Consider the following 22,177-nt stretch of genomic DNA (forward strand, 5'->3'; position numbering starts at 1 on the left):
ATGTTTTAGCTTTTAGATTCTTTAATAATATACGATTTTTTTCAGAATTGATGTAGAAACTATCGGAAGGCAACGTATTTTCTGTGTTAAGTGACGAAATGAAATTTGCGACATCAGCTTCTGTAGAAGAATCACTCAAATGAGCCGAGGCAGTGCACAGTGGTTGCGCCGTAGGCCAAAAATCAAAAAATCCATCTCTCGATTTTTTGACAAAATGTAAACCGATGGCCTCTAAATTGTCCAAACTTCTTATTTTCAAACCGGGTTTTCCCAAAAATCTAACGGTACTTTCTAAAAATATAGTTAAACGCATGAACAACTGTATTTTTTTAAAGCACATCAGACATTTTTTTTTTAATTCGCAGCAACAACGCACGTCAAATTGTTCTGGTAATTGTTCAGGTTAACGAATCAAGATTATTTTTAATGGCTTTTGAAGCTAACGGTATTTATTTTAACTTGTGAATTTAATTAAGACCAACGTGATTTGTATTTTTTGTGAAATTAGTGTTTTATATTACCTATTTTTTTGTACCTTTTTCTGCGTCTTCAATGCGTTTACATAAAGTTTTTGTTGTGTTCCCCCGCGATCCCCCGTTAAATTTATTTTACATTGTCTTTACCAGAGTCTTAAGGTAATAAAAGTGTTAAAGTTAGGTGCGGAGATTTGCAGATGTAGAAGTAATCGTCAAAATAATAATGGCCTTTGAATTAACTATTTTTAAGTTCAAACTCATTATAATTGGACTAAAAAAGCTTGGATAGAAGGATAAACCATCTTTATTTCAATCTATGTACGGTTTACTAGAGGATGTATTATAAGTTTTTGTTCTAATTATAATGGCTGTAGAATGGCAGTGAAGAAGTGAACTGTTTTAAATTGGTTGATAATTTGCAAATCATGTAGGAAATTTGTGTATATGATATTATTCTTACAGGTTGAATGTGGGGGTTGGATGGGTGAAACTATAACGATATAATCATGTTCAGCTTGTTTATCGCTTTCTTAAATGTTTTTACAAAGCCTTACTGAAAGTTTTGACGCTCCGACCATGACCATGAGAAGTATTTTTGCGCATGATTGCCATATAATGGCAATTACAGTTCTATGGGAGCTATATGACCTAGTAGTCCGATGGGCCCAATTTTTTTACTATATATTTAAAATAATTTTCAAGATTTTTGGTGAAAATTTCAAAGCTATATCTCAACGAGAAGTATTTATGACCGCACCTTCATACAAGCCGAACCACAGCAGTGTGATTTTTACTAAAAATATGACTGAGAACCTCGCATTTTGTATTATCTTTCAACGTTATTCCAATGAATGCTTGAATCTTTCTTCTTTAAAACTTTTGTTAAATTCCAAAAGGGAGAAGACCTTGAATATCTTAATTGACTAAAACAAAAAAAGAAAAAAACAAATTTGTGGTCCAAGTGCTTTACTTTAGTACCTTAATACCTAAATGTACATATACCTATACATTGTCTCACTCGAAGAACACCCTTGGAATATTTTTAATTAAAATTCAAAATCCATCCTCTAGTATCCTCACAATCGTCACTAAACAAAATGTCTCAAAAGCTGCTTCAAAAGGGATACGAAAGTGTGTGGCTGATTATAGACTATATTAGACCAGTAAGATAGATGAATATGGTGATCTCAATAATCCCAAGTCTAAGTAAGATAGATGAATATGGTGATCCCAAGAGCATCAACATAAAGTTGGTGAATATATGTATGTTTAAGAAGAACTTAAGACTTCGACCAGCGTTTTGATGTAGTTCTTAGAATATCTTGTTTTTCAGCTTTTCATCAACTCCATTAGCCATTCACCAAAAATTTGGTAAAGGGTGATTTTTTAAGAGCTTGATAACTTTTTTTAAAAACGCATAAAATTTGCAAAATCTCATCGGTTCTTTATTTGAAACGTTAGATTGGTTCATGACATTTACTTTTTGAAGATAATTTCATTTAAATGTTGACCGCGGCTGCGTCTTAGGTGGTCCATTCGGAAAGTCCAATTTTGGGCAACTTTTTCGAGCATTTCGGCCGGAATAGCCCGAATTTCTTCGGAAATGTTGTCTTCCAAAGCTGGAATAGTTGCTGGCTTATTTCTGTAGACTTTAGACTTGACGTAGCCCCACAAAAAATAGTCTAAAGGCGTTAAATCGCATGATCTTGGTGGCCAACTTACGGGTCCATTTCTTGAGATGAATTGTTCTCCGAAGTTTTCCCTCAAAATGGCCATAGAATCGCGAGCTGTGTGTGCCATCTTGTTGAAACCACATGTCAACCAAGTTCAGTTCTTCCATTTTTGGCAACAAAAAGTTTGTTAGCATCGAACGATAGCGATCGCCATTCACCGTAACGTTGCGTCCAACAGCATCTTTGAAAAAATACGGTCCAATGATTCCACCAGCGTACAAACCACACCAAACAGTGCATTTTTCGGGATGCATGGGCAGTTCTTGAACGGCTTCTGGTTGCTCTTCACCCCAAATGCGGCAATTTTGCTTATTTACGTAGCCATTCAACCAGAAATGAGCCTCATCGCTGAACAAAATTTGTCGATAAAAAAGCGGATTTTCTGCCAACTTTTCTAGGGCCCATTCACTGAAAATTCGACGTTGTGGCAGATCGTTTCATCATTCATGATGAAATGTCAAAGCATACTGAGCATCTTTCTCTTTGACACCATGTCTGAAATCCCACGTGATCTGTCAAATACTAATGCATGAAAATCCTAACCTCAAAAAAATCACCCGTTATAAAAGTTGCTTAAGCATTTATGTCTGAGCATCGAAGCGGTAGATACAGAGATACTTCTTCAAAGCATATGGTCCCATTAAGTATTGGTCGAATTAACTGCAGCTCGAATATTTTGTGAAATGAGCCGTGGGAGGGACCACAAACATTGAGCTATAGAAATCTGTTTAAAGAACTCTATCATACTGAAGAAACTGCCACAGAGAACATTCTGCAATGAGTATGATGATCGGAAAATTCAAATTTGATGTGGAATGTTTATTATCATTCGAAAGAGCATTCTTTGGCATTTATTTTTTTAGATTATCTCTTTAAAATGATGGCCGCGGCTACGTTTCAGATGGTCCATCCATTAAGTCCAATTTTCGTTGACTTCTTCGAGCATTTCGCCTGGTAACTGGCGAATGACACGCGCCATGTTTTGCTGCAAGGCCTGAATCGAAGCGGGGTTTGTTCGTAAAGACTTTAGACTTAACATATCCTCACAGGAAAAAGTCTAACGGTATAATATCACATGATCTTGGTGGATAATCGACCGGCCCAAAACGTGAAATTATCTGCTCACCGAAGTGTACTCTCAATAAATCCATTGATTCATGCGATGTATGGGAAGTGGCGCCGTCTTGTTGAAACCAAATGTCGGCAAAATCACTATCTTCAATTCCAGGCCAGTGACGGGTACGTTCTCATCGGCATAATTTAAAAAATATAGACTTCTGATTCCACCGGCCCACAAACTACTCCAAACCGTTCTTTTTTCTGGATGAATGGCAGCTTTTGAATCTGTTCTGGTTTCTCTTCGTCCCAAATGCGACAATTTGCTGGTTTACATACCTATTGAGTCATAAATGTGATTCATCGCTGAACAAAATATGACTCGAATACGTCGGATTTCTTGAAACTTTTCAAGAGCCCATAGAGCAAAGCGATATCGCTTGGAACGGTCGAGCGATTTCAGTTCTTGCACAAGCTGTATTTCAATTTAAAATCTCAACGTAAAATGCATCAATTCTTTCCATGAGTCCCACCGAGTTGATACGAACGCCGCCGAATCGACTTCCACGGTCTTCGCGTACACTCTAAGCTACAGCTGCTATATTTTCTTCACTGCGTGCTGAACCTGGTCTATTCGGTCGATAATTAGCCAATAATGAAAAATGCTTTTGAAAAAAGTACCTCTACTTGGATCACTCGTTATTTACAAAATTCACATAAACCGAGATTTTAAGCTTAACTCTCTAATTACCAAAAAATAATTATTTGCTATTTTTGCATGGTAATGTCATCAGTTAGATGACTTTTGCACTTTATTATTAAAGTTTGCTTTTTATATTGGCCTTTGGCCATGGACTTTTGTTATCAGCAAAGTAAACTGATTTGATTTAATTACCATAAATGCATATTTCTATTTACACTCTATACTGCACCGTTAGATACATAAACAAATATATCTAATATGTGCTTACTTACTCTTTCAGGTGAACATAAATATTTGCGGTAGCCATTAAGATGTTATGAAATGGAGCGATCAAAATGCTGCCGAATATATTTACAAACAGGTATGACTGTATACATATATAAGTTTTTGCTGTAATTATACTGCAGTGACATATAAATCATAAATATTGAAACTTGGAAGGGGTTGATAATGCGGAGAATTTGCCAGGAATACTGCTGAAACCCTTAATCGCTAAAAATCGCTTTGAAAGACACATAAATTGTAACTTTCGAATCCAATGTGTTTGAAGTACATTAGTCTCTTACCAAGAAAATTCAGGGTGACCCCACGGACGATGAAGTGCATTCTCTGAAGTAAAAGTTAAGACAACTCAAAAGTAGACGATTTTTTCTTTGTCAGTCTGGTGTCACACATGTATTCAATATCATGATTCCTAGATGAGATAACTTCGGCGGTACTTGGTAGAAGGAAGTAAGAAATTTCAGATCTAGTAGTACACCTTTCTTTGAACGGCGTTAATAAGACCTTTCGAAGACGTCTCAAATTCTTTCACAAAACGCGCTATTTAACGAGGTGAAAACAGTTTCTCTATCTCTTCCAGCTTCTAGGAACAGTATACTAAAAGCAGGTCATCTATTGGTTTAGTATTTTAAAGGTACTCAGCATACAACTCTTTCTCCAAAGATGTAACAGATTTCTAAATCTTTGAAGGACCCTTGAATAACCTTTAATAATACCCACAGTTCTCATAACATTAAGCAATCTCTGGGTAGTTGCTATAACAAAAATACATCTTTTTCTTGGAATACCGCTCTTAACACTCTCATATCCAGAGTACATAACAGTTAAGTTCCCTTAATACTTGCTTGTAACACCTAAAACTGGATCGATGCAGAGTTGTATGTATCAAAATCGGAATGACGAGTTGATTTCAAAATATCGGTTGCCATGCAAAAGACAATTTAGTTTTCTTCGATCTCTGCACCATGTTGTTCGAAAATGTTTGTAAGAAGACCAGTGAACTTAGTTAAATTTTGTTATTGTTGATGGAAGTGTAAAATTAATTGACATCACGCTAATCTAACGGGAGGCGCAGGAGGCGAGTGGTTTCGAAGAGTCCAGAGCAAAGGAAGAGGGAGTAAGACAAATCGGGTTTATTGGACATGCGAAAAGGTGGTTAGTAACATGAGGAACTCATTGGGTACAGGCCATGCATTTGGCATTCCAGGATGTAGTCGGGATAAGTAGAAGTTTAGCCTGCTACAATAACCAGATAGAAGTTCCGCGAGGGTCATTCTTATTTCAAGAAACAATTCGATTTTGTCATAAGTAGATTGGTTAATCTGTTTCTTAGTAAGTTTCTTATGGCTTTTTGTAATAAAGTTAAAGGCAAAGCATATTGTAACGAAAATGGTACTAGAACAATCTAGAATTGATAATCGAAATCGATTGTTGTCAGATGTATCTAGAGAACGATATTCGTAGTTGCCAGAATGTTCGAGTGGTGATGTATCGCTTACAATCGACTATATAAGGGCTGCCGGACTGCTGGCAGCAAGACACAGTTCTATTAAGAGAGTTGTCGAATGAGGAAAATTCTAAAGAGAGAGTTGTCGAGCAAAGTATAAACAAGTTATGAAGTAGAGTATTGGGTAATAAATTGTTAAGTTATAAGGAATCAGGAATAAAGATTAGTGTATAGCCATTAAAGTGTGACTTTTATTTGACAGTCCAGTGATCGAGTTCAGGGTAGAGTTTCAGCGTTAACAACAGATTTTGAAAATCCGTTACAATATAGTAATTAAGGATGGAACTTAAAATTATACCAGTTTTACCAGTAGTCATTCTTTTTAGTACGTACTAAGATGGACCTGAAGCCTTTTGTACCGAGCTGTAAAGTAATGAAATATTATATTAGGTTGGCAGATATATCCGCTAGAGCTTTATACACTCTACAGAGTTCGTATCTGGCAATACTAAAAATCTTTGAAAGGTCTTGACATAACCTACAAAACGACGCTATGCATGATTACTTTGGTGTTCAACAGTTATAGACGTGTAAACATGGAGTTCACTAATGCCGAAATGGGAGATTAATGGTGTTTTGAGGGATGGTACTCTATCACTTCGAACCGCGAAGGAATGGTTTCGACGATTCAGAGCGGGTGAAAACGATATCATGGATAAACCAGCCGACGGAAAACCTGTGACGACGAATACAGATTAAATCATGGAAAACATCGAGTTAGACCGGCTTCGCGTGACATCGCCCAGGAGATGGGAGTTAGTCACCATCCCTTTTAAACCATCTGCAGAAGGCTGGATACGCAAAAAAGCTTGATGTTTGGGTGCCGCATGGATCCCATACGACAATATCAAGCAAAATCGGTCTTGGTCGAAGACCGGTGAATCGTTCCAAACAGTGGCCAAGCTGGGATTAACGGCCAGGGAGGTTTTGCTGTGCGTTTGGTGAGATTGGAAGGGAGTCATCCAATATGAGCAGCTCTCACCATCTACTGCGAACAACTGGACCGCTTGAAATAGTGTTCCACTGGGACAACGCCAGACAACACAGTTCGTTGATGACTCGTCAGAAGCTATGGGAGCTCGGATGGAGGGTTCTATCGCATCCATCATATAGCCATGACATAGCGCCAAGTGATTACCTCCTGTTTCTGTCCATGGCGAACGCCCTTGATGGTGCAAAGTTGAACTTAATAGAGGCTTGTGAAAAGTCTGTGTCCGGTGGGGGTAATATGAAGTTGCCGTCTAGATGGAAACATATTATCCAAGATCCATACTTCAAATTCCCTTGCAGTAACATCCTGCCAATTTATTGTACATATTTCAATGACACCAGCTGAATGAAATTTAAAAAATTCGACAGTTATTGAATGCCTGTCGACTTCTCATGCTTTCAGCTCCACAACAGAAAGCGATAAAACACATTATACAACAATAAATTAATATATTGCACAACGTTCAAGATTAAAAGCTATTCCTACAGTGAGCCATTTGATGCATTACACCACAAGTCTACTTTGAATAGCGTTTGGCAATCACTCTTCTTGCCAAAATGTTGCTCACAGCGCACTTATGTAAATGAAAAGCATAATTATATTAATGACATAAATCATAAACACATAATACACATGGATTCATACATATATACATTCTTACTTACATTTAAGCAATTTTACACTGCGAGAAAAATTAAGTAGTGAAGAGAGAACAAGTAAAACAGAAACAGAAAATATTTTAGAAAGTTTATTATAATTTTACACCTTACCTTTCATCTGTAAGCGAGTCACAAAGGGAGACTTTAATTGTTTGAGAGACGGTAGCACAGGCTCCATTAAGCTTTCAAAAAAAAAAGAGATTTCCATTGTGAATGGACGCTATAAAGTAGCCAGGTTAACTGATGATAACTTGGTTGAGTTTTAACTCTTGCAATTGCTATAAAGTCTCACTGTTCTTCGGATATCTAAAATCTAAGACGTATAGAAAGTATAGTTTAAATTAGCCCCTTTATGTTTTGAGATCTCAAGGTCAAAGTTGGGAAGAGAATCTTGTGGAAATGTATGATTGAAGGATTATATTATTTACTTCACATTTCACTTACTTAAAATTCCAAACAAGTAATTCCGCAAATCCTTTTATGGTTTGAAGTCTCTCATTTGGCAAATTTCAAGTCCAAAACTTTACGAAGAAGCAGTCACAAAGTATTCAAAAGAGTTTTTGTTTCGAAAAACATAAATCTCCGCCGAGTATCCAACAGCTGTTGTGTAGTCTCTGTTACAAAAGAACGCTACACTGCAGCTCGCTTAAAACTAGAGAGGCACAGAGAGAGAGAGAGAGAAATTATGAGAGTGTGTGAGCTTACTTACTTCTCTCTTACTCTCACTCTATCTCTATCTCTCTCTTTCTCAGTTTGTACTTCTGAATATTGAAAATTTAATGACATTATGCCATAATATCGAGTACAAAGTAAATATACGGGTCGTGTGCTGTCAAAGGAACAACTTATGACCACATACTTAACGTAATTTAGTATAGAACATTTGTGAGACATATTTATGTATAAATGTCTATGTTTACATGTCCTTGCTCCGTATGTTCTTGTTTTTTAGGCAAAGCCGAAATTGAAATTTGAGCTCAAAGCAGCAACTACATACACGACAGCCGGCAGAAAGAACATACGGAAAGAGAATCACAATATGACTTATGGACAAACTACAACGTAAACCGTCAGACTCTCCGCTCTCCACAAGCCACCACTACATTTTATGTTTTAGTAAGTCACATACTCATAAGCACCGCATAGCTAATGTCGCCGGCATTGTTGTCAGTAGCAACCGACTCGGGTAGTGGGTAATAATAATATTAATAATAATGATGGCAACTACGTAGTCATCAATCATCTGTATAGGATGTGAAATCAATTTCGGTAAATCCAAAATCATGTTCTGCCTATAAGTGCTTGCGGCAAGCGGGGATAGAGTCTGGCAATGTTCATTATGTGACAAAATGCATTAAGCAAAGCGAGTTATTGACTACTTCAACTCAAATCAGTTGGTACTATGTGCTAGCTACTTATATGCAGTCTATCCCAGCAGAGGAAGGGTTGAGTTCGAAAAGGATGCTTTGAAGATAGCGAGCTCTTCATGCTTTGTCATCTTTTTGATGAGTTTTTTCTAGATTTTCAAAGACTCCTTGGAAGTAATCCATATTTGATGATAAAAGCTGTGTACGAAAGGTGTGTTTGACTTTTGTGGAGGTTATTCAAGCTATCGGATATAAGAGAGAGTTTCGTCTAGGATGTCGTATAGGAGGTGGTTTACGGGAGTCTCGGATACAAGAGAGACTTTTGTGGCAGTCTTTCTAACTCCAAGATACAAGAGACTGTCGAATTCGACAATCTCTAGGATAGGAGGTTGTTTATGGGAGTCTCGGATACAAGAGAGATTTTTGTGGGAGTCTTTCTAGCTCTCGGATACAAGAGAGTTTCGAATTCAACAACGTCTAGGATAGGAGGTTGTTTATGGGAGTCTCGGATACATGAGAGACTTTTGTGGACTTTATAGTTCTCGGATACAAGATTAAAGTCTAATTCGTTTTGATAAACTGTTGGTTGTTTTTTTCTAGATTTTCAAAGACTCCTTGGGACAATCCACTATTGATGGATACTAAATTCTACAAGCTGTGTCCGAAGGGCGTGTTTGACTTTTGTAGATGTTATTGAAGCTCTCGGATACAAGATTGTTTCCAGCTCGACGACACCTAAAAACCCAATAAGGTCCATTAAAATTTGTTGACAACTTAATATGCTTAAAGCTAGGGTTAATTCCGATATTAGACAAATTTTCCTAAAAATTCAGAAAAAGCAATATCCTTGGCAACTTTCTTTTCCTAATTAAAAATGAAGTAGTCTAAAAATATCAGTCTTTTAGTGTTTATTCTATACTAGAGTATGGAGGTTCTGGAAGAGACATATGGATATAGTTTTGGATACACTGTCGAGTTGAAAATCATTGGTTGGATATAAATCCGGGTCCTTTCTGGTTTTGTAGACCCGAACCACGAGAGAACGAGAGGTCTAATATGAAATTGTCGCTACTTAGCTTTGGTTAACTTCAGATATTTTTGCAACTTTCTTTGTATCGTTCGATGAGTGGCAGCTCTAATTAAAAACAAATTCTTTTTTCACATACTTAAGATATCCGCTTTACCAGGCGTATAAAATACTTTCTATGAACATTGTAACCATCCATCCTCAAATTACTCCATATTTCATATTTCGATATAATCTCGTTAGTTCCCACAAAATTTTCAAAAATTTGCCACAATTTTTTTCCCAACCTACTAACAGCATATACCAAATGTATGTGGTATGAAATTGTGTGTTTTCAACCATATTTTCATTTACCCTACTCCACCTGCCTCAAAGCGTTAACCATTTCATCCATCTACCGGCGCAACCAACATAAAGCAGAAGGCGAGCGTTGTCCAACGTTTGCGCGATTTCGTTTCATTACATCACCAATCGAATAGCGATTTTCATTCGATTTTTCGTCATTTATATTCAATTTTCACAGCAGGCGCGGCCAGTCACTTGAAAATGTTGTGAAAAATGACCTCAAGTGGTGTATGCTACACAGGTTTGTGCTGCCTTCTACTGATATTCTTGCTGTGAAAGGGCAATATATACATACATATACTACATAAATAGTATGTCTGTATAAGGGGTGTGACTTTGCTTTTTAACAGAGTATTTTTTGGTAAATTTCAATATAAATTTACTCACTCTCCATCCAGAGATTAAAATTAATTTAAAAAAAATTAAAGTTGAACTTCATCTTTCGAATATTTCAAAGAAAGAATTCTTTTTGAAAAACAAAAACTACTTTTGATTTAGTGGTTGTAAAATGTATAAGGATCTAAGTTCTATCACTGAAATATACTCTCCGTTGCAAAACTAAACTTTCTCTCTCTCTCTCTTACTTTTTGATTCCCGCTCACTACACTCTCTCTCACATTTCCAGTCTCTCTCACTCTCTAACTTTTTATCATCTTCCAAATATAGCTGCCATATAATCAGGGGTTTCCAAAACAATCATAGCTTGCAAGAGAACTCCATGCTTAACAACCAGACAATCGGTTCTACATAACTGAAACTGAATAGGATTTTAATAACGGTCATCAGACGGTTGCATGTATAGCGGACCATATAAATAAATAATCAACCTAAAGAGCTGATAAGCTATTCTTACCAAATAATCCGAAACCAAATCTTTAACATGATAAAATCTCTACTTTCTTTAATGATACTGTATAGATCTGAACGTTTACCCACAAATTGAACAGCCGGTGGAGATAAGGGAGACTAATAAGATAGAAGCTCTTTCAACTATTCAAGGGATAAAATCTAAGCGTCCTCATCAAGTTCCAAGCATCCTCTTAACAGTTGATCGATTTGGAGGCACAATATTTAGAGATTTGCGAATCGAAAGACAACAACTGAAAATTAAGATTTATTTCAACATTTGACCTTTCCTAAGATAAATGGTTATACATAAATATACATACATATGTATCCTTTAACATATGTGGGTGTCAACACTTTTATGGCGTTTCGAGAAGTATGTATATGTTTCCACAAAGTTACTAGGTTGGAATGGAAGAACCAACAAATTCTACAACTACGAATAAAAATTTGTGTGAAAAAGTCACAAGAGGTTAGGTTGAGGCAAAGGCTTATTTCAAAATTTGATTTTTAATGATTAAATTTTTATATTTGATATATGATATACTGGCCAGCTAACGATTTTAAATATATATAACTATCTAACTTTCGAAATCGTATAACGAACTGGTCCATAGGTATGAATACATTTGTAATACCTATAAGCATCAAGTAGTGAAATGTATTAGTTATTTATTTGACTCTTCTTAACCGGTATGAACCTAAAGTCTACCCCTTTTTTCTTTACTCTTTTTGCTGCCATATAAAGGGTTTTTCAATAAGAGACTCTAAATAAAACATTCGATGCCATTATGTATGGAACTCGATTTCTTTTGCATGGCCACCACGAGCACGTCCAGATGCTGAACTCAATTTGCGATAGTTTTCAAGCATAAATCGGCCGCTACTGCGCCATTCCGTGAGATAACATGTTCACAAAACTTGGTTTTGAATAAATCGATTATGACATTCGCTGTGTGGCTTGTGGCGCCGTTCTGTTAGAACCACATATTGTCCATATCATCCAATTCGGGCGAAAAATATTCGGTTATTATTGAGCGGTAGCGATGTAACGCGTCGGTCTTGATCATCACGGCAGAAGTACGGCCCAATGACGCCCATAAATCACACCAGACCTAAGTTTTTTCGGGATAGAATGGTGACTCATGGAGTACGTATGGATTGTTGTCTGACCAATAACGCATATTTTGCTTGTTGACGAAGCCATTCAGCCAAAAATGTGCATCACAGCGACGTAAGAAGTAGCGCTCTTAAAGTTGAGGCCACTGACTCCGAATTTAGTTAGTAAATTTGAATGATGAAATGATGAAATGGCAAACCTTACTGAAGAGAAATGTCAAAAGAGTGGAAAAGAATATGACGTCATTTGCGGTCTACTTTTGTAGCGTTCCTTTTAAAAACCCTCTACTCTGATTAGTAATCAGCCTCAGTTTGGTTTGAAATAGACAGTTAAAAATATTAAAAGTCTCTATAAAGAAAATAAAATGGTAATAAATTTAACCTGGATCAAGCAGAAGAATCGAACTTGAAAAATTACTATATAAAATATACCGTACGTTAAATATTTCGGACTGTAATCGAATTGTTCTGAAAACACTTGTTTGCTTGTAGACATTTCTGGTTGAAATCAAAGTGATCCGAAAAATACTAGTTTACAAACTGAAAATTCAAATTTCGGATTTTTAAACTCCATCTTCTTTTCTTTCAAACTTTTTAAGTACAACTAATGGTTTCGGAACATATTCGAACTATATACTTCGTTGTCCATTTTGAACTGGTACGAAGCTAGTATATTGTTTGACTAAATCTGATAATTGTCAACACATAAGGCATTACCAAGTCAAAAGTATCAGTTACCAGTTACTTACATGAAGAATTAGAACCAACTAATTTAACAGCTTGGCTTTCAGTTCACTCCACTTCCGAGATAGTTTGTAACTATGTAGTTCATTTCACTGCCGGGTTATTGTACATGTGTGTACGCGTATTAAGTAGCGTAAAGTAATGGAATTCACGCGTCACAACGCATAACGGTAAACAGCCGCAAGCAAACATACGTCCACATAGACGATTTCGCTTGATCGTTCAACCGCGCCACCTCCCCTCACTTACCCATACGAACTGCGAGTTTACAATTTCGAACGTTGTGTTACACCGGAGATACCTCTGCGTTCCGCTTTACACGCGTATTCCTTTACGAAAGCTATACGACTTTACTCAACGGCACTTCAAACCGCGTCCTCTCTTTGACTTCTGAAGTGTGCAACAATAATTTTCAATTTTCACTGGAAAGTGTACTGAAGTGGCAAGAATTGTCATCGCCGTACGAGTGTTTGTTGATATTATTGTCCGTAGAGATATGTATGTAGGGGCATACATATGGGATCTTGGCGTATTTTAATTCTGTGAAGTGTCTGATTGAGATTTCTCAGAAGTGAATCAATATCCTCTATATGTGTGTACAGAGTTACTAGGAAATAACTTTTCAATGGATTATGCAATCGCAGATAATTAAAGAAATTGTATCCTAGTTCTCAGAATGTTCGTGTGAGATTGCTTCTTTGTGCAAATATTTAAATAAAGACTAGTCTTATTTCGATAGGAGATTACACTTAGAGAGTTCCAAACATGTCGTTCAAGACGAAGAATAAACTTTTGTATCGAAGAAAAGTCCGGAATCCAGAAAGGAAGCCGATATGCTATAACCTTGTTCTAGGGAAACAGGCAAAGTCAAGAGGAGATGCTTAGAGAATTCCGCTCTGAAAAATCAATGAGGAACATGAAGCTTTCATGGACTCCAGAGTGTTCACACTGAGAGTCATTCAAGCAATCAATTTTTCTTGATGAACTTCAGGGATCTTTTTACAAAATATAATATCTTTAGCGTCTCTGTTAATATATCCTTTATACTAGCCTGGATTTTAAAGAAGGAAAGAACTTTTTATCCAATATAACAGGACGATATGTACTGACGTACTTTACCTTCAATCATATTGAGGTTTTGAGGTTCCTCCTTCCTTCCAACATTTTTAAGATGAACGAGGAGAAGCAGATGGATTTGATGATCTTGAGACGAGAGCTAGAACTAGGAAATTTATGGGTTAAACCTAAGCTAATATGTTTATTCTAAAAGTTCTTCTGGTCCTCTCGGTCGATTCCACAAACATTTAGCAAATGTTTCTTCAATTCACAATGTATTGTCAATTTGAAACGCCAAATGAAGCCAAGTCTAACGCCTTCATATGATCTATATAACGCCGAGGAGACCTACACCTAATTAATTCGTTTTAAAACTTCTTAGACGGAGACAACTTTTCGATTGATTTCACAAAAGCTCCTACTGTTTCTTCTACTCACAATGTATTGTAAATTAGAGACTCCAAATGAAGCCAAGTTTAACGTCTTCATATGATCTATATAACGTCGAGGAGCTTGCGCTACAAATAGCTGGCATCAAATAGAGCATAGTATATTTCAGAAAAGATTCAAGAAATGACGGGGAGTCGAACTGTGAATCTTCTTAGTACCAAATTGGTTGGAGGGGACCTCTATTAATCTGATTGATTTGCCGTTTAAGTATTTGAAGGATACGAATTCGGAATATACCGGCGTAAAGGCGTCGATATTTCGCTATATCGCAGTATTGCAAGTGGCTTTAAAGTCGGTAAGAATGTGGTGAGCGAAGAAAACTTTTCCTTTGAGTCCGTTCAAAGATTTTATACTAGGTGAGGATATGATTTAATGGTGGGGAAGCCCTCTCTCTGTTAGAACTTTTTAGATTTAGTACTTCTTAGACTAAAAGACCCCACATCTGAAGTGTTCAGTAACGGTTCTGAAGCTTTTATTTCGAAATATTTCCTAGTCGGATTGTGTTATGAAAAATCCATACGCTTCCTCATATCATAGACAACCGCAGGTCTAACAAACATCTCTTCCCAGCAGATTAGAGATATATTTATGATTGTTGTTTTGAGAGTGTTCACATCGATTCACTGAGAAGCAATACTTGTTTATCTCAAAGGCACAGTGACAGATAATAAAATATCGTGAAAACACTATTTTGACACCACCTAATCCGAGCAGATTATACACAAACAGTATGCAAGTATGTATGTAAATTGGTACTTGTTTACACAAAATCGCAATCACAATATGCATTCGAAATTGGCAAATTTTCAAAACGGAATTGCGTTTTATTACTTTCGAATATGAAAAATGTTTGCACCATTACCCCCTGTGAATGTGAGACCAAATAGAAGATTACATGTAAGAATTCACTCGCTTCTATATGTAAGAGTAAAGGTTCATGTATGTTTTTGTATTGTTTGTGTGCCGTTAAATATTTGAAGTACTGTTGCCAAAAATGCTGCCAGCATGTAACACTCGTACACACTTTCACATTTCGCTCATAAAAAATAATGACTTGCACACATACACACATACACACACAGACAGAGAGATATATACAATGTATATATATAAATAAACTTGCTGGTAAACAGTACAAATGTCACAGGGCAATACCAATTTTTATGGCTATGATGCGGCAAAATATTTGTACTCCCGAAATAAATATACAAAAAAAAACAGAACTAAAGGATTTATGTGTTATGTGTGATTGCCAAAATAAAGTGGTTTGGCAGTGGTTGGCAACGCGGCACAGTTCAAATGGACAAGTGTTCGAGGCAAAAAAAAATATGTATATATAACTAGTAAGGAAGGGCTGAGATCGGTTGCAACCGCAGGTTTTATACTCTCGCAATTTGTTGATGGTAATCACTTGACTCGCTATGTCCCCTCTATACGGTGGATGCGATCCCATCCGAGCACCCGTAGCTTCTGACGAGTCATCAACGAAGTGTGTGGTCTGGCGTTGTCCTGGTGGAACAGTACACTCTTCCTGTGGCCAATTCTGGACACTTCTGGTCGATCGCCTGCTTCAAGCAGTCCAGTTGTTCGCAGTAGATGGTAGAGTTAAGCGTCTGAAACCTTCCTGGCCATTAATCCCGGGTTGGCCACTATTTAGGACGATTCACCGGCCTTCGACCACGACCGTTTTCGCTTTATATTGTCGTATGTGAGCCATTTTTCGTCGCCAGTCACTTCCGCTTCAAAACTGGGCCGATTTCGTTCCGTTTCAGCAGCATATCGTAGGCTTTTATGCGGTCCAGAAGGTTTTTTGGCGTCAAATCCTGCGGCACCCAAACGTTAAGCTTTGTTGTGTATTCAGCTTTCTGCAGATGGTTTAAAATGGTTTGGTGACTAACTCCCATCTCCTGGGCGATGTCGCGAGATGCCACATGGCGGCCTAACTCGATGTTTTAAATGATTTGATCGGTATTCGTCGTCACAGGTCTTCCGCCGGCCGTCTTATCCATGGTGTCGTTTTCATCCGCTCTGAATCGTCGAAAACATTCCTCCGCAAACTTTAAAATAGCGCGAATTTCGGCGTTAGTGAACTACATGTTTACACGTTGAAAGCAATATCCAAACTAATCATACATAGCGTCGTTTTGTAGGTTATGCCAAGATCTTTTAAAGATGTATAGTATTGTCAGATACGAGCGCCTATCAAAAAGGCGGAAGGGAGTTATTTGCCAACCTATTATATTGTATGGAAGCTGAGGTAATTCCTGGAAAGTTTTCACTCATTTTACCTACCAACCTACGCAATATCCAAGATTATATGATATTTTGCTAACATATCTCAGATATTAACAGAAGTATGAGAAGTATCCACCGGAAGTATGAAAATCCAGAAATGAGGTATATTGGGACTAGAGGAAATATTGACCCGATTTTGTTCCTTTTTGGCACAGAGACACACTATCATAAGTCGAACATCTCCTCTATATTTCGTTCAAATATCTGAGAGACTTACCGATATTTCCGGTCACAAGCTCTGGGTTCCTCATTTTCGGAATTTAGGGCTTTGAAAAGTTATAGTCCGATTACGGCTATATACCATGAATGCAGTATTTGTGCAAAGTTGGGTTCAGATTTCTTAAATAGTGCTTCATTTAGAGATTGTAAAGTACGTGGATACGACTCAGATGGATTTCAAAATTGTACTATATAGAATGTGGGCATGGTTGTGAACCGATTATGCGCATTTTCAAAGTATATCATTGAGATGCCAAATAAATGTTATTTACAGAATTTCATTGTAATCGATCGAGTAGTTCCTTATAAAGGGTGATTTTTTAAGAGCTTGATAACTTTTTTTAAAAAAAAAACGCATAAAATTCATCGGTTCTTTATTTGAAACGTTAGATTGGTTCATGACATTTACTTTTTGAAGATAATTTCATTTAAATGTTGACCGCGGCTGCGTCTTAGGTGGTCCATTCGGAAAGTCCAATTTTGGGCAACTTTTTCGAGCATTTCGGCCGGAATAGCCCGAATTTCTTCGGAAATGTTGTCTTCCAAAGCTGGAATAGTTGCTGGCTTATTTCTGTAGACTTTAGACTTGACGTAGCCCCACAAAAAATAGTCTAAAGGCGTTAAATCGCATGATCTTGGTGGCCAACTTACGGGTCCATTTCTTGAGATGAATTGTTCTCCGAAGTTTTCCCTCAAAATGGCCATAGAATCGCGAGCTGTGTGGCATGTAGCGCCATCTTGTTGAAACCACATGTCAACCAAGTTCAGTTCTTCCATTTTTGGCAACAAAAAGTTTGTTAGCATCGAACGATAGCGATCGCCATTCACCGTAACGTTGCGTCCAACAGCATCTTTGAAAAAATACGGTCCAATGATTCCACCAGCGTACAAACCACACCAAACAGTGCATTTTTCGGGATGCATGGGCAGTTCTTGAACGGCTTCTGGTTGCTCTTCACCCCAAATGCGGCAATTTTGCTTATTTACGTAGCCATTCAACCAGAAATGAGCCTCATCGCTGAACAAAATTTGTCGATAAAAAAGCGGATTTTCTGCCAACTTTTCTAGGGCCCATTCACTGAAAATTCGACGTTGTGGCAGATCGTTCGGCTTCAGTTCTTGCACGAGCTGTATTTTATACGGTTTTACACCAAGATCTTTGCGTAAAATCTTCCATGTGGTCGAATAACACAAACCCAATTGCTGCGAACGGCGACGAATCGACATTTCACGGTCTTCAGCCACACTCTCAGAAACAGACGCAATATTCTCTTCTGTACGCACTGTACGCATTCGTGTGGTTGGTTTAATGTCCAATAAAGTAAACTGAGTGCGAAACTTGGTCACAATCGCATTAATTGTTTGCTCACTTGGTCGATTATGTAGACCATAAATCGGACGTAAAGCGCGAAACACATTTCGAACCGAACACTGATTTTGGTAATAAAATTCAATGATTTGCAAGCGTTGCTCGTTAGTAAGTCTATTCATGATGAAATGTCAAAGCATACTGAGCATCTTTCTCTTTGACACCATGTCTGAAATCCCACGTGATCTGTCAAATACTAATGCATGAAAATCCTAACCTCAAAAAAATCACCCGTTATTTGGTTTTTGATTATAAGTGGGTTTATAAATTTTCTACCATTATGTGTGAAGCTCTTCTACATCAACTTCACTACTCGACTTTGGTTGTCTGATGTATTGCTTACTGAGTTAAATCACAAATATTGGAATATTTTGAGTTTTCGGCAATAATTTACCTAGATCGCCCAGGTTAGTCGAAACGAATTCATAGACTGTTGGCGACTATATTTAGTGAAAAGTTTCCATTAGCTAGACCTATTAGCTTATGTCGTTGGTAAACCAAGATAAGTTCTTTAAAGTGGGCCGAAGGAAATATAAACTTTATACTCATTATCCGGATATAACAGATTGAAGATTTATTTAAACAAAAATTAAGTATATCCATTACTTGGTAGTAAGGGCAGGAACCAGACTGATCATATACATATTTAGCAACAGATTTCAATAGCAATACGAATGATTATTATTAAATTTGATGAATATATTTTTTTAAAACGGTTTCTGTTAAAGAGTCATTTTATACATCCTCAGGGCTCCCAGTCGATATCTTAAATTTTTAGTTCCAGAAAAGACTTCACATAACGAATACTTTTTAGTGAACTGTAAGAAAATTTATTTAAAGTGAACTGTAAAAAAATATCAAGATCAAGATTAGGCCAAGATCCGGACCGATCTCAGAAATATTTAACATTTTAACGTTACATTTAATCGATGATAATATGTAGATTATATATATACATATATAGTCAACCTAAAACAAGTAGATCCTTGTATTATGTACATAGATATGAAGCTCTTCGAGCTTTTGAATAATTACATCCAGTCTATATCTAATTTGCGTGGAACAAAAATTATAGTAAAAGTGGGCGGTAAATACGAAGTAGGCGTGATTTTTAATTTAATGCTGTAATATTTTGCTCCCAAATGGGACTTAAACAATGAATTCTTACATCATTCAGTTCACCATGAACACTATATATAGGGTGTTTCTTTAGGAAAATGTAATTTAAAGTTTCTAGATGGATAGCTGTCAAACTCTCTTAGGTTCAGTATTTTTTGCCAAATCATCTTGGAAAGACTTTCACTGAACTTAAGACACTGCAAACAACCGTTAGTTGTACAAAAAAATTCTACACACGCTGGAAGATTTTGCGTGTGCACAAAAAGATACATTTGAATGAGCCTGCGGTATGCGCGTTTGGTGACAATAACAGCCAAATAGTGTTGGGGACCACCAACCAACCAACCGCAGCACTGGAAGATGAAGTGCCTCATACATTTATGCAGTGTTTTCATACAAAAATACATACATATGTATGTATGTATGGGCTCATAAAAATGTATGAGAGTGGCTATTTTTGCTGTTGCCAAAGTGTACAAAGCCATGTGTCGGGCGTTGAGCTCATATATTTGGTATTTATGCCCATTTGGCATGTCAATTTTTCGATTACTAAAAGAAAAATAGCAGATAGAAAATTTACAATTTAATTTTGTGCCTTGGCAGCTGTGAGAAATTGTCGCACAGCACGACGGACGGACGGCTGCTGTGTCCGTTAAGGCAGCATAGATTGGTGTTTTCATGCTCTTGAATTACGAAACACAATTATACGTACGGACCGTTATATGTGGCAGTAAATATAAGTTATACGGCAAATGCGCTAAGAATTGCTACGTTTGTGGACAAATAAGATGGAACTTAGTATCAGTTGCGAAATCGCTAGATATGGCATGCATTTTGGGGCAATATGTGTATATTTTCTTGTTAGACGTGACTAGCATAAATCGAAATATTAGCTTAAGTGGAAATATTTCATACTTTCAATATAAATTCTCCATATACAGTGCTAAGTCTAAGCTTTAACCTCAACTTCATGCTTCTTGGCTTTGACTTAGCTTCTTGACTCATACTTAGAAACGTCAAAACCAGTCTTTAAAGTGATTTAAATGTCATAATCAAAGACATATCAATCTACTTGTCTATTGAAGACAGCGTAACAAATCTTCACTTCTCGCAAATTAGATCCATTATATATAAAATTAGTGATGAGATCCTTGAGAGACCACAAAAAATACAAACAAAATTTGACGCTATTATAATATATATCATGGTTGCTATCGAAGGCGGTACCCAGACTATAGGGATCTCTCTACTTTTCGATACTATTCTTGAACTCCTATTTGTCTTTTGCTTATAAATAAGCCTCAGCATCTCCGATCACCACTTCATTTTTGCTAAATATATTATATTCAGTGAGTATTACCTTCGAGTTCTGAGAAAATAAAGTCAGTGGTTATAAGATCCGGAGAACTTGATGAATCCAGAAATAATTTGATTTCATTTTAGGACTCTTTCCTTTAAAATGGAAAATAAAGAATGAATTCTGAAATTTCCATAACGTATCTTCGACATTTTTGAAGTTTGAGCATTATTTTTTGAGCTCTTCTACTTCTTCTTGACTGGCGTAGACACCGCTTACGCGGTTATAGCCGAGTCCACAACAGCGCGCCACGCACATCTCCTTTGGCAGTTTGGCGCCAATTGGTAATATCAAGCGAAAACAGGTCCTTCACCACCTGGTCCTTCCATCGGAGTGGAGGTCTCCCTCTTCCTCTACTTAAACCAACCGGTACTGCATGGAACACTTTCTGAGCTGGAGCACTTTATTTTGCTCAGTTTTTATTGAGCTCAGTTGAGGGTTATTTTACTTCAGTTTGTAGATCATTTTTTTGATCAAGCCTCTTTTGAACGTCCACTGCATTCGTCGTCCATTTCAATGAAAAGCTGCGATAGCTGGCGAGTCGCTATCGATCTGGCGTAATCTGGTGTTATCCTGATTGAACGGAACTTCGCTTCCCTTGAGCCAACTACTTCTGGGCACTTACTTCCTTGAAGTGTACACAGTATAGGTCCGAATGGACGTAGTTTAGCAGCTCATGTTAGATAATTTCCTGCCAATGCCAACAGACACAACTTGAACGTCTATACTGGCTCATTTTTGACGCTTGCTCAAAAAAATACTCAGTCAAGCAATCACAAACCTGTCTGAGAATATTCATAAGAACGAAATTGTATGTTCCTAACGCCATATAGTATAACCCGATCGCAGTTATACAGCCCAAGATACAAATGAGATCTCTGATATGTTAGTCTGGTAGGCCAATAAGCTACACATAGATCAGTTTTGGTTCCTTGGGATAGAGTCCAGATGGAGTGCCGTTACGTAGTCCCTGAGGAGTGTCATCCTTTAGCATGCCTTTGCTTGACGCGAATTTTAAAAGGTTATGTGGTTTCACTATCGGTACTTCCTCCAGTTTCTCATACTGTGAGACCGCCAAATACTGGAGCCGTTGCCTTGATCCAAGATTTGCTCCATTGTTTCGCTGGTACCTTGCTCTTGAGGTCAAATGAGGCCTAACTACAAAATCTTTAGATTCAATTCTCATGGAATCCATACGAAATTCTCAACCTTGTGGTAGAAGTAATCGTACGAGTTAAATAACAAGAAGCTTAGTTTTTGGATTTGTTTATCGGGTCCTTTTTTAATAAGTTAAACACCTGGAATATTTGAGAAGCAAAAGCTGTGAGAGCTTAAACGACAAATTATTGTTATTGATAGGCACAACTGTAATGGAGTTCGGTATAAAACCAAATCTAAACTGTATTAATATCATACAAGCAACGACAAAGTTAAGTCATTTGCTCTACACGGTTCAA

General features: G+C 37.2%; 1 long non-coding RNA gene across 1 annotated transcript in view; it reads left to right on the forward strand.

Annotated features, from left to right (window-relative positions):
* The window catches only part of LOC128920183 (uncharacterized), an 87,810-nt gene that overhangs the window by 64,817 nt on the left and 816 nt on the right, over positions 1 to 22,177 (forward strand). Inside the window, exon 2 of the long non-coding RNA XR_008470299.1 lies at positions 4,249 to 4,329. This is a non-coding gene — a long non-coding RNA (uncharacterized LOC128920183). The remainder of the gene's footprint in view (positions 1 to 4,248; positions 4,330 to 22,177) is intronic.

This window comes from Zeugodacus cucurbitae, chromosome 3 (genome assembly GCF_028554725.1).
Source record: "Zeugodacus cucurbitae isolate PBARC_wt_2022May chromosome 3, idZeuCucr1.2, whole genome shotgun sequence".
NCBI classification, from domain to species: Eukaryota; Metazoa; Arthropoda; class Insecta; order Diptera; family Tephritidae; genus Zeugodacus; species Zeugodacus cucurbitae.